The following is a 10,807-nucleotide window of genomic DNA, read 5'->3' as shown; positions in this document are numbered from 1 at the left end:
TAGCGCCTATTTCTGCCATGTTGGACGAACCTTTCGCCGCGCTCCTACGCGAGTTTCCCACTTTGACGCGCCTGCCGGACTGGACGCAACCAGTACAACATGACGTGTGCCATCGCATCGTCACCTCCGGCCCACCGGTCTACTTCCGACCCCGGCGTTTGTCCCCGGAGAAACTCAAGATCGCTCGCGCGGAGTTCGAACACATGCTGCAACTTGGCATCATCCGCCCTTCCTCCAGCAACTGGGCATCACCGCTTCACATGGTGCCTAAGAAGACGGGAGACTGGCGCCCATGCGGTGATTACCGGGCACTAAACAACGTCACCGTTCCTGATCGCCACCCTCTACCGAACATTCAGGACTTCACGGTAGTGTTGCACGGTGCGACGATCTTTTCTAAGATCGATCTCGTTCGCGCCTACCATCAACTACCGGTCGCTGAAGAAGACATCCCCCCAAACGCCTATGCCATCACCTGCCGACTACGTTGCCGAACTGCAAGCTTTCTTCAGCCAGATGCGCCCCGTGCCTACACGTTCACAAGAAGCAAGGTCCCCGTACGTTTCTCCCGCACTCTGCTCTGCTACTCACGTTTTCGTGCGTAACTGCGCCGTGCGGAAGCCTTTGCAACCACACTACTCCGGGCTATATTGTGTTCTAGAGCGTCGTCCGACGACGTTTGTTGTGAATGTCAACGGCCGATCAGACACAATTGCCCTGGAACGTCTCAAACTCGCCTACATAGAAGCACCCACGCCATCAGCTCCACCAGTATGCGACGCGACCCTGCTGCATCCTTCGCCGCCGCCAGTGCACGTGACACCCAAGACCAACGCCAAGACACGCCGCGTCACGTGGACTTTCCATCGTTCGTCGAACTTTCCTCCTCTCTAGGGGGGGAGCCCTCTGTAGCGGCAGCAGCATCGGCGTCGCACGAGGGATGACGTAGACGCTCGCGTCTACACGAGGCTCGAGCGGCTGGCGCTCCGGCACGGGCTAGCGTTCCGAAAGAGATCATTAAAAAGAATGCTACGCTAAGAGACGGACTGTCGGTTCTTCCTCTCCTGCGAGAGCCCGAGACTTTAACGGTCTACGTGGTCGCTCGTCGCCACAAGTTCATTTTTGCATGAAAACCCAATCCTAATCTGGAACTTAAGAGCCACCTTTTTCAGCCTGTGCGACAATGAATAGACGGGATAATGCCAACTTTGTTCCACTCTTACTCCTTAAGCTTCTACCAACCTGGTTGCACTTTAAGTTCCTTAATTAACGTGTTGCAAGATAAAGAAACCAATGAAACTTGATAACCTGCCTCATCAAGCCTTGTCACCATATTCCTTACACTTTCAAGGATAAGGTGAGGATAGCTCTTGGTTGGGACATCTCTAATTGTGTGAGTGACAGTACTGTACTTAATACGTCTTGAATGGCTAGACCTATAATAAAGAAGGGACTTAAAAGTTCTCGACTCATATCCCCAGCATTCATGATACCACATAAAAGTAAGCCTGATATAAGAAGTTGCAGCACATTTTTTCTGGAACTTCTAAAGTGAAGTTGAAACCTTGCTCTTGTTCTCTAAATAGCTTCAGTACTTCGATGACAGCTCTGCGAAAGTTATCATTTGCTCACGAAAAACAAATTATCATCCACGTATCTGAAAATTTTAAGAGCAAGCCCATCAGGTTTTGATTATTTGCTGGTCAACATAACTGAAAATATTACTGAGCACTGATGCAACACTGGAACCTATGCAGATGCCAGCATTCTGTACACATATTCTACCTTCCCACCAGACCGAAATTGACTCTATATAGGGATCAAAAAGCTCCAGAAAACTTGGAACCAGAATTTTACACCTTTCAATACATTCCGGCTAATCTGTTTGATTGTGTATGCAATCCTTAACAAACTGCAGGAGACGCATCTGCGGCAAAGGATTGTATAGATCTTCTGCATCTATACTAAAACCTGTCCATTTCCCCAGACTATGCTCCTGCAGGAAGTGTACAACACACTGAGAGCTGGGAGCAAGGAATTGGTTGTTGATTCTCAGCCTGTCAAGGTGTGTCTGCAGAAATTTTGAAACAACATGAAGCCATGATTTATATTCCGACACAATGGTTCTGAAATAGATTCCCTAAGCTTGTGTGTTTTGCACTGAAGAAGGCGCATAAAAGAGGACATTTTTCCACATTAACATCATTTGAAACCGTTGTCAAACCAAACTGATTCAACTTCATGCCAACTCAACATTTTATGTTAGCTAGATTGGCATAAAGTTCATTAAAATTTCTGTCAGTGGCTGACGCACCCTCCTCTAGAAAAGTGCCTTCCAACATGACAACACAATGCCCTTATTTGTGTCCAAGAAGTCCAAGAAACCTCCAAGTTTCTGCCCCATACGTTAGCACAGGGACAAGGTAATGATTGTATGCTTGACTGCACACGACATATGTATACATATATATATATATATAGATATATAAAACGAGAAGAATGGGGGTTAACCGAGGGGCCCGATTTTTATTAGTCATATCATAAGAAGCCAGCAAACACTGACACCAAGGACAACATAGGGGAAATTACTCGTGTTTATTAAATGAAACAAAGGAACGACAAATTAATGGAAATTAAAGTGGATGAAATAACAGCACGCGAAATGCGAAGGTTGTGGGTTCGCTTGCCACCTGCGGCAAGTTGTTCTTTCATCCACTTTTATTTCCATTAATTTATCGATTCTGTGCTTCATTTATTAAGCACAAGTAATTTCCCCTATGTTGTCCTTGGTGTCAGTGTTTGTTGGCTTCTTATGATATGACTAATAAAAATTGGGCCCCTCGGTTAACCCCCATTCTTCTCGTTTATTACATAACGAGGGTCTCGAATCCGGCAACATTGATGCCTTCAGGTAGCATATGTGGGTTTATTGACCGGTTGCCTTCACCCAAAAAGGTCACGTTCTCGTGACGCCTGCGGAAAAAAGGACGTTCCACGTCCGCCGCCAAGGTCTGTGATTGGTGGCGCTGGCTAACACTCCCAGGGATCTACTCGGACACATAAATACCCAAGAAAGTGAATGGAAAAACAGCGCCGCGGTAGCTCAATTGGTAGAGCATCGCACGCGAAATGCGAAGGTTGTGGGTTCGGTTCCCACCTGCGGCAAGTTGTTTTTTCATCCACTTTAATTTCCATAAATTTATCGTTTCTTTGTTTCATTTATTAAGCACAAGTAATTTTCTTTATGTCGTCTTTGGTGTCAGTGTTTGTTGGCTTCTTATGATTTGACTATATATGTATATATATAGTCAAATCATAAGTAGCCAACAAACACTGACACCAAAGACGACATAGGGAAAATTACTTGTGCTTAATAAATGTTTTATATATATATATGTATATATATATATATATATATATATATATATATATATATATATATATACATATATATATATATATATATATATATATATATATATATATATATATATATACGAGAAAGAAAGCAGTTCTGGGTCCGGGTAAATATTCACAGTGAAGTAGACGCGCGTATGCAAGCGGTTTATTGACGTTTCGGCCGGGGTCCGGCCTTCATCAGCATACATTGCATGGTGTCAGTACAGTTAATATACATGTGCTTATCAACCAAATGAAGATATCTTTACATGAAAACTAATAAAATGGGCGAACAAAATGCATCTGAATCGTTCAAAGGACAGCTGACACGTGTATAGACCGATGGCGATTGCAAACGTATCATCTAAAATACAAAGCATAAAAACGCACCGAAATGAATTGTAAAAACCAATCACCACATGACAACAAAACGTCGCTATGTGCTCAATATGTGCTATGTTATCAAGCAAACACAGACACAGAAAAAGGGGAATAGCGACGTGCTAGTAGAAGAAGGGACAAGTGACGGGCTACAAAGACAGGCAACTCAATTTTCCTACACATTCATTCATACCACACGCGACGGTATCAAACTTACAGATAAGGAAGGATTCGCGGGCTTCTCTATCATAATTTGAACGAAATCCAGATTCAAGCAACGTGACTCTCAGTTTATCAAATGAGTGGTCAGGAAGATGCATGTGTCTTGAGATGGGCAGGTTGGGCAAACTGTTAGCATGGGATTTATGATTGTTAAAGCGGAATCTGAAAGGCCCTTCTATATGATTCAGATGCATTTTGTTCGCCCAGTTTATTCGTTTTTCATGTAAACATATCTTCATTTGGTTGACAGCCACATGTTTATTAACTGTACTGACACCATGCAATGTATTCTGATGAAGGCCGGACCTCGGCCTAAACGTCAATAAACCGCTTCATACGCGCGACTACTTCAGTATATATATATATATATATATATATATATATATGTCTGGCTTCTCTTATTCCCTGGCCCTGGATGTTGAATACAAAGTATGTATATATATATATATATATATATATATATATATATATATATATATATATATATATATATATATATATATATATATATATATATATATATATACTTTGTATTCAACATCCAGGGCCAGGGAATAAGAGAAGCCAGACACCACTGACCAATTTCTGACTAACAGGATTAATTTTTGACCTTATACATCTTGTTTTTACTGTACATGTCCCTCACTTCCATCCAGGTTCCCAACATTTATATCTAAAGTTTGTCTATTACCACATACAGGGTCTGCCCTGAAAGTAATGTCAGTAAATTTATTGTGACGTGACTGTATGTCAGAGCGCAGTCTAACCGGCTGAAACTGGTAGTGGCGGAATCCAGCTAAACAGGGCTCCGTCGCTCAGTGTGCTCCGAACATCGGAAAGTGTTAGACGGGCCTGTCCGTGAGAGTTGCTTTTAATTCTTGTGCAAGTGAAAATATAGCGCTCATTAGAACAAAGATTTACGATCAAGTTTTGCGTGAAACTTGGCAAGACTGCTGCGGAAACTGTTACTGTGCTCAAGACTGCTTATAAAGAACATGCCCTGTCAGATCGGCAAGTGTATCGGTGGCACAAGGCTTTTTTGGAAGGCCGACAAGAGGTCGACGATGAAGACCGCGCTGGACGGCTATCCACGACAACTACAGCTGACAATGTGATGCGAGTGAGGGAACTGTTGAACCCAGACTGACGATTAAGTGTTCGTTTAATGGCCGACATGTTATACATTCCGAAAACTCAAGTTTATGAAATCGTTGCAAACGATATCGGCATGTGGAAGGTGTGCGCAAAAATGGTTCCAAAAGTGCTCACTGACAACTAAAGGTCACGCCGCATTGAAACGTGCCAAGAAAATGTTATCATGTGCAAACGTGATCGAAAATATTTGGACCTCATTACAGGTGACGAGACTTAGGTATTTGAATATGACCCGGAGGCAATCCTCAAGCGGCACATGCGCTTGTCCCATCGCCAGAACAATGCCAGGATGAGCAAATCAAAGATCAAGATCGATCATGCTCATTGTTTTTTTTTTACATCCACGGACTGGTTCATCATGAGTTTGAAGAACCTGGAACCACTGTGAACTCCAAATTTTATGTGGATGTCCTCGAAAGACTGAAACGCAGGGTTCAACGCATCCGGCCGGACGACGCAGACAACTGGAAGTTGCACCACGATAATGTGCTGGCCCACAGTGCCTTCATCGTCAGCGACTACTTGGTTAAATCAGGGGTGCCAACGATCCCCCAGCCCCCGTACAGTCCGGACTTGGCTTCCCCCAATTTTTTTCTGTTTCCACGCTTCAAAACACCCCTGAAAGGCAATCATTTTGGGACAGTGGACGTGATCAAAGCAGCTAGCACCAAAGCATTAAAGGCCATTGCGGAGGAGGACCACCGCAATGCATTCGAGAGTTGGAAGTCTTGCTGGAGCCGATGTGTTGACGCAAAGGAGAGTATTTTGAAGATTTTTAAACACTTTTTGTAACAATAAATTCAATAAACGATTTTTAATTGCCTTACTGACATTACTTTCAGCACAGACCCTGTACATGTACCTTGAAGGTATGTATGTGGAAAGCAATTCAACCTCTGCTTGCTTTTCTGGCATGGAATAAAACGGCATTTTGTCTCTAAACCACTTACTTTTAAACTATCCCATTTGGTTCATTTTTCTCACTTCTGCAGAGTTGCATTCACATCTTCCATAGTTAACCGGCTCCGTTCTCATTCTTGCTTCCTAAAATATGCCCTCCCGTCATGCTAATTGGGAAGGCCTTCAGTTAGCAATGGGTATTGTACTTCAAGACTATCAGTGCCAGGTTGCACAAATAAAAATATTCTTGGAGTAAATTATTGTTCAGCTTGATATCATGATACGGCCGCGTGGTTGTTATTTAACTCTGAAAGAGACTGGCCCTGCCGTCCTTTCAAGAGTGCACTTCATGGGTATTATTTTCTTTCTTTTGACATTAGTTCATGAGGCTCACAAATATGCTCTGTGTCAACAACACCTGACATGGTCTCCTAATTTTGTGCAACATATACTATGTTTAATAAGATAAAAGTTGCATGTTTTGTCTCTTGGACCGACTGCTCAGTGGTAGGAGGTCAAGACCACAATTGGGAATGGCTAGCCAAGATTTGTGGTGTCTGTCCTGAGTTATGCATCTGACAAGATTTCGTGGTGGCAAGAATACATGTCAGACATCATGTTATCTGCCTAATTATCGTGCACAGAGTTATCAGCATGATATATATCCTTAATGCTATAAAAAGTACCTCCAGCAAGCAGTCTATATATCTTTTTGTTGCTTATGGCAACAAAATCTAACATCCTTTGAAGCATGCTCACTTGCTGTCTGATGCACAAAATGAAGAATGTTGCATTCTCTAAATTTATTAGCAACAAGAAAGCCACTCTGGAAGCAATTATATACATACACAGCAACACACACGAAAACCTACAAATGGAGGAAAAAGCACTAAATAGGCTAACAATAACAGAAACCAGACACTCAACAAGTGTCACGTCTTACTCAAGTATGCACATTCAACCTGAGTTAGATAGATGAATGGTCGACTCCAGCACTCCTGTGCATGCATCTGGATATGTTAAGCCTCAGCTACTCTTTCATAACTATCCCCACGTTTGTGAAATCTGGCGTACAACCGCAAGAACAACAATGGCTTGACAGGTGGTTCGCCTTTCAATGAGTTCTATAAGAAGGCTGCATCAGCTCTTCCAGCTAATGTACACATTACCACATGAAATCAACAGCACACCACCATACAACATAAATCCTATATTTGCCACATGTTATTACACTTACATCATTAAATTACATTAGAATTGGCGCTAAGGCTGGTGCACAATATATGCATATGCTTTAAACAATCCTAAATAAGACAGGAGCTTGGAATATGGTTGAATATTCGTGGAACTGCTTTGATGATAGAAAGGTCAAGGCTTTCGTTTTGGCATCACCCACTCCAAATCGTTTCCTTTTTTCTTTCAAATTGAAACATTGGCAAGGTTTGTGCCATGCGCTTCGACCGTGATTCTTCCTTGTTCGCGCCTTTTAAAAGCGCACGGGCGTGTCCTTAAAACAAGAAAAACGCCGCAGTAACGCAATGGTCCCTGCCTACTTTTTCATATACTTTACCGCAATACATTGCGTATGCTTCACCGCATAACATGACTGTATTGCGGCAAAGCTGATATTATGGAACTGACATTATGTAACGGATCTTTCGTCATTCTGCTGCTCGCACGAGCATAAGCTCGCAAAACCACAAAACACAGACATGGCTTGCTGCTGGTTGATTTTCTAGCAAACATTTCGAGACGTCCATGTTGTTTACACAAAAATCGGTCAAGTTTCTCGCGATCGTACGCACTTCAAAAGGCAGCGTGACCACCTATAATTAAAGGGAAGCTCAAAGGTTTTCCAGAAAAAAATGAGTGAAGATCAGTACGCCGTGGTTTTCAACCCTCTGAATTCGAATATCGCATCGAAATTGAGTGAAAGAAAGCGCAAACTTATTTTATTTCGACGAAAAGTGCTGCAGCAGACACGCCCAGCTCGCGCGCCTCGTTTCCGCCTGTGATTGGTCGGGCGCTTCGTGACGTCAACAATGGTTTTCGTCCGGACCGACTGCTGCCGCTACACACGAAGCACGGTGCAAAGTAGTTTGGTGGTGTATTGCTGAGACGGTCATGAAAATTTTCGAGAGCTTGCGTTTCTCTGAGGAGTTCGGCGTTAAGTCCAAACTCTACGAGAGCGATTTTGCGCGCGACGGTGACGGGCGACGGCTTCGAGCGACAAAACGGGCCGTCGCTTGAACAAATCGCTCGGTGTTGTAGTTCGATCACCCGTTTCTAGAAATCTAGAACTCGTCGCTCGTCGCCCGGAAATGCTATGAGCGACTAGCCAATTGTGCGAAGCGGAAACTGGATGTACATAACTGAAATACTGCTGTTTGTCGCACGGAACGAGCAAACTATTGAATTTTACACGTGCAAGAATAAGAACCTAGTGCAAGACCTTCAGAAATATTTTATGCTCCTTCCTCAGTAAAATACATCAACTTAAATTGATAAAGCACGCGTCACGCTAGTTTCGGCGCGTATATTGCTGCCCTCATACCGGGAAGTCTTCGCTCAAAGCCGTCGCTCGCGTGGAGTTCGGCTTGCAGACGACGAGTGAACGCGACAGCCATCGCCTCGCTTCTAGCGCTGTCGCTGTCGCGTGCAAGATCACTTGTAAGGGGTTTATACTAGTACATACTACACGTACGTACATACTTGTACATACTACATGTACGAGCCGATTGCGAAGAGCCGGCCTCTCCAAGAAGCAAAAAATGCTGGTGCAAGCATTGCTTTCCACGCGAACGAAGGCGAAGTGTTAGCATCTCCTTGTGTTCGAAATGTTCTTTGGCGATTATGTTTTTTGCTAAACTGCATTCAGCGTTCCAGTGAGTACGTTTCCGGGCAACCAACTGTAGTGTTATGTTCCTGCATGCCTCCTCGTAGAACGTAAGCGATGATGCGATCTTCAGCATTTGTGCGCTGCCCCAAAGCTGTCGGCAATCTACACAGACGGTTTAAACGCGGGAAAAGTTTACCGGCTGTTGTAGCACGTGTAGTATAGAACCTTCATCAGCGCGCCATCCGCACGCTACTCGTAACCGGCGAATTCCGCCGGCTACGTGAGATGGTCGGTTTCTTATGCGTGCGAGAGAAGGGGGAGTGCAGCGTCTTGGCGTGAGCAGGCTTTCCAACACATGCAAACTTTACGCTTGCACTGCGTTATGGTAGCTGCATGCAGGCTGTTTCACAACACACGTGCGAATAGAAAATTCGCGGCGCTTGGCGATGAAACCTGTGTCAAGGGTGGGCGATAAACATGCATCTTCCGTTCAGCGTGCTAACTATTTTTTCAGGAGAACCCAATGCACGCATTACTGATAAACTCCGGTAGTAATCGTCACGGAAGTGGTTAGAGCACAACACTTGTTCTTGAGCGCTTGAAGTTGTTTCGCTTCACAGCAGCCTCCCACTTAGCTGAAAGCTTCTTGTCTTGCAGGAACTAATGGAACATCGGAACATCGTCGCGGCCGCTGGTGTTCGTGCAAGCGTAGGCTGCACAGAACGCCGGCATGATCGGCCTAGAAGTTCAATTGATGCTGCGCACGTCAACTACCACTCCTATATACACACAAATGAAGGAATGTAGGGTCGAGCGAAGCAGATTAGGACGGCACGCACGCAGAAATAAGCCCGGTCAGGCACGGTCGCGGAGACTGCGAAGGAGCGGAACACCAGTGTTGACGTCACTAAGCCGCGGTTTCCGGTCTCCGCTCGCATCGTCAGCCTCAGCAGCAGCGCGCGGCGCTCTACGGGGGGCGGAGCTACAGCGCAATTTTAACCGACGATTGCGTCGCTCCTAAGTGAAAAATCCTCCCCAAAATTTTACCTTCATGGTTTATAAGGTTCCCGCATCCGTATATGAGCGTCTTATTGAATTCGACAGACTCTTCAGCTTCCCTTTAAGGCAGTCATAAGCGGCGGCGAAATCCACACAAGGTACATCAACTTCCACAAAGCTACTGGGCACATCATTAACTGGCACAGGCGTCCCCCAGGAGCTGACAAACACTGCGATGACATCCACACAATCCACGTCACTTTCCACAAAGCTATTGAGCAACACGATCAGTCACAGGCACAGGTGAAGCCCGCAAAATACTAAATGGGCAGAACTACTATACGGCCACACTCAATCACTCCTCCACAGTCACGGGTACAGGCGAATACCGCACGGGCAGAACGGAAGCACTGATTCAGAGCTCTCGTCGATGGATGGATGGAAGGTAGGAGCGTCCCCTTTGAAACGGGGTGATGGCAGTTGCCACCATGCTCAGCTTTTTTTTTGCCTTTTATATTTATTTACCTGTGCTATGTGTTATTAAAATTCTCAATTTTATTTAAATACGTCTTACTACCCTTTTAACCTTATGTCACCTCTCTGCTTTTGAGCCACCAGTCCTCCAATCGCCTTTTGCTAATTTCCACCGCATATTTATTTACATGACTAGCTATTATTATCTCTGAACCCTAGGGCCTCAGCAAGCGTGACTGTGACCGCATCGACCTCGGTATTGATACCATCACATTTTAATATAAGGCGTTCTATTGTTTCTACAGACTTACCAAACACAGTACATGTGTCTTCTTCTTCGTTAAATTTATTTTTATAGCTCCGCGTTCTAAGACATCCTGACCTAGCTTCAAAGAGAAGGGCACTGCCTCTTGAGTTATCATAAGACGCTTCCTTCCT

The 10,807-nt window shown here is 44.5% G+C and overlaps 1 non-coding gene across 1 annotated transcript; it reads left to right on the top strand.

The window, feature by feature from the left end:
- The first annotated feature begins 3,092 nt into the window (after positions 1-3,092).
- Positions 3,093-3,165, top strand: TRNAS-CGA (transfer RNA serine (anticodon CGA)). The gene has a single exon. It is a non-coding gene; the product is annotated as a tRNA-Ser (tRNA).
- The last annotated feature ends 7,642 nt before the right edge of the window (positions 3,166-10,807 follow it).

Source organism: Dermacentor variabilis, chromosome 3 (genome assembly GCF_050947875.1).
Source record: "Dermacentor variabilis isolate Ectoservices chromosome 3, ASM5094787v1, whole genome shotgun sequence".
Classification (NCBI taxonomy): Eukaryota; Metazoa; Arthropoda; class Arachnida; order Ixodida; family Ixodidae; genus Dermacentor; species Dermacentor variabilis.
This window is presented reverse-complemented; position numbering and strand designations above follow the sequence as displayed.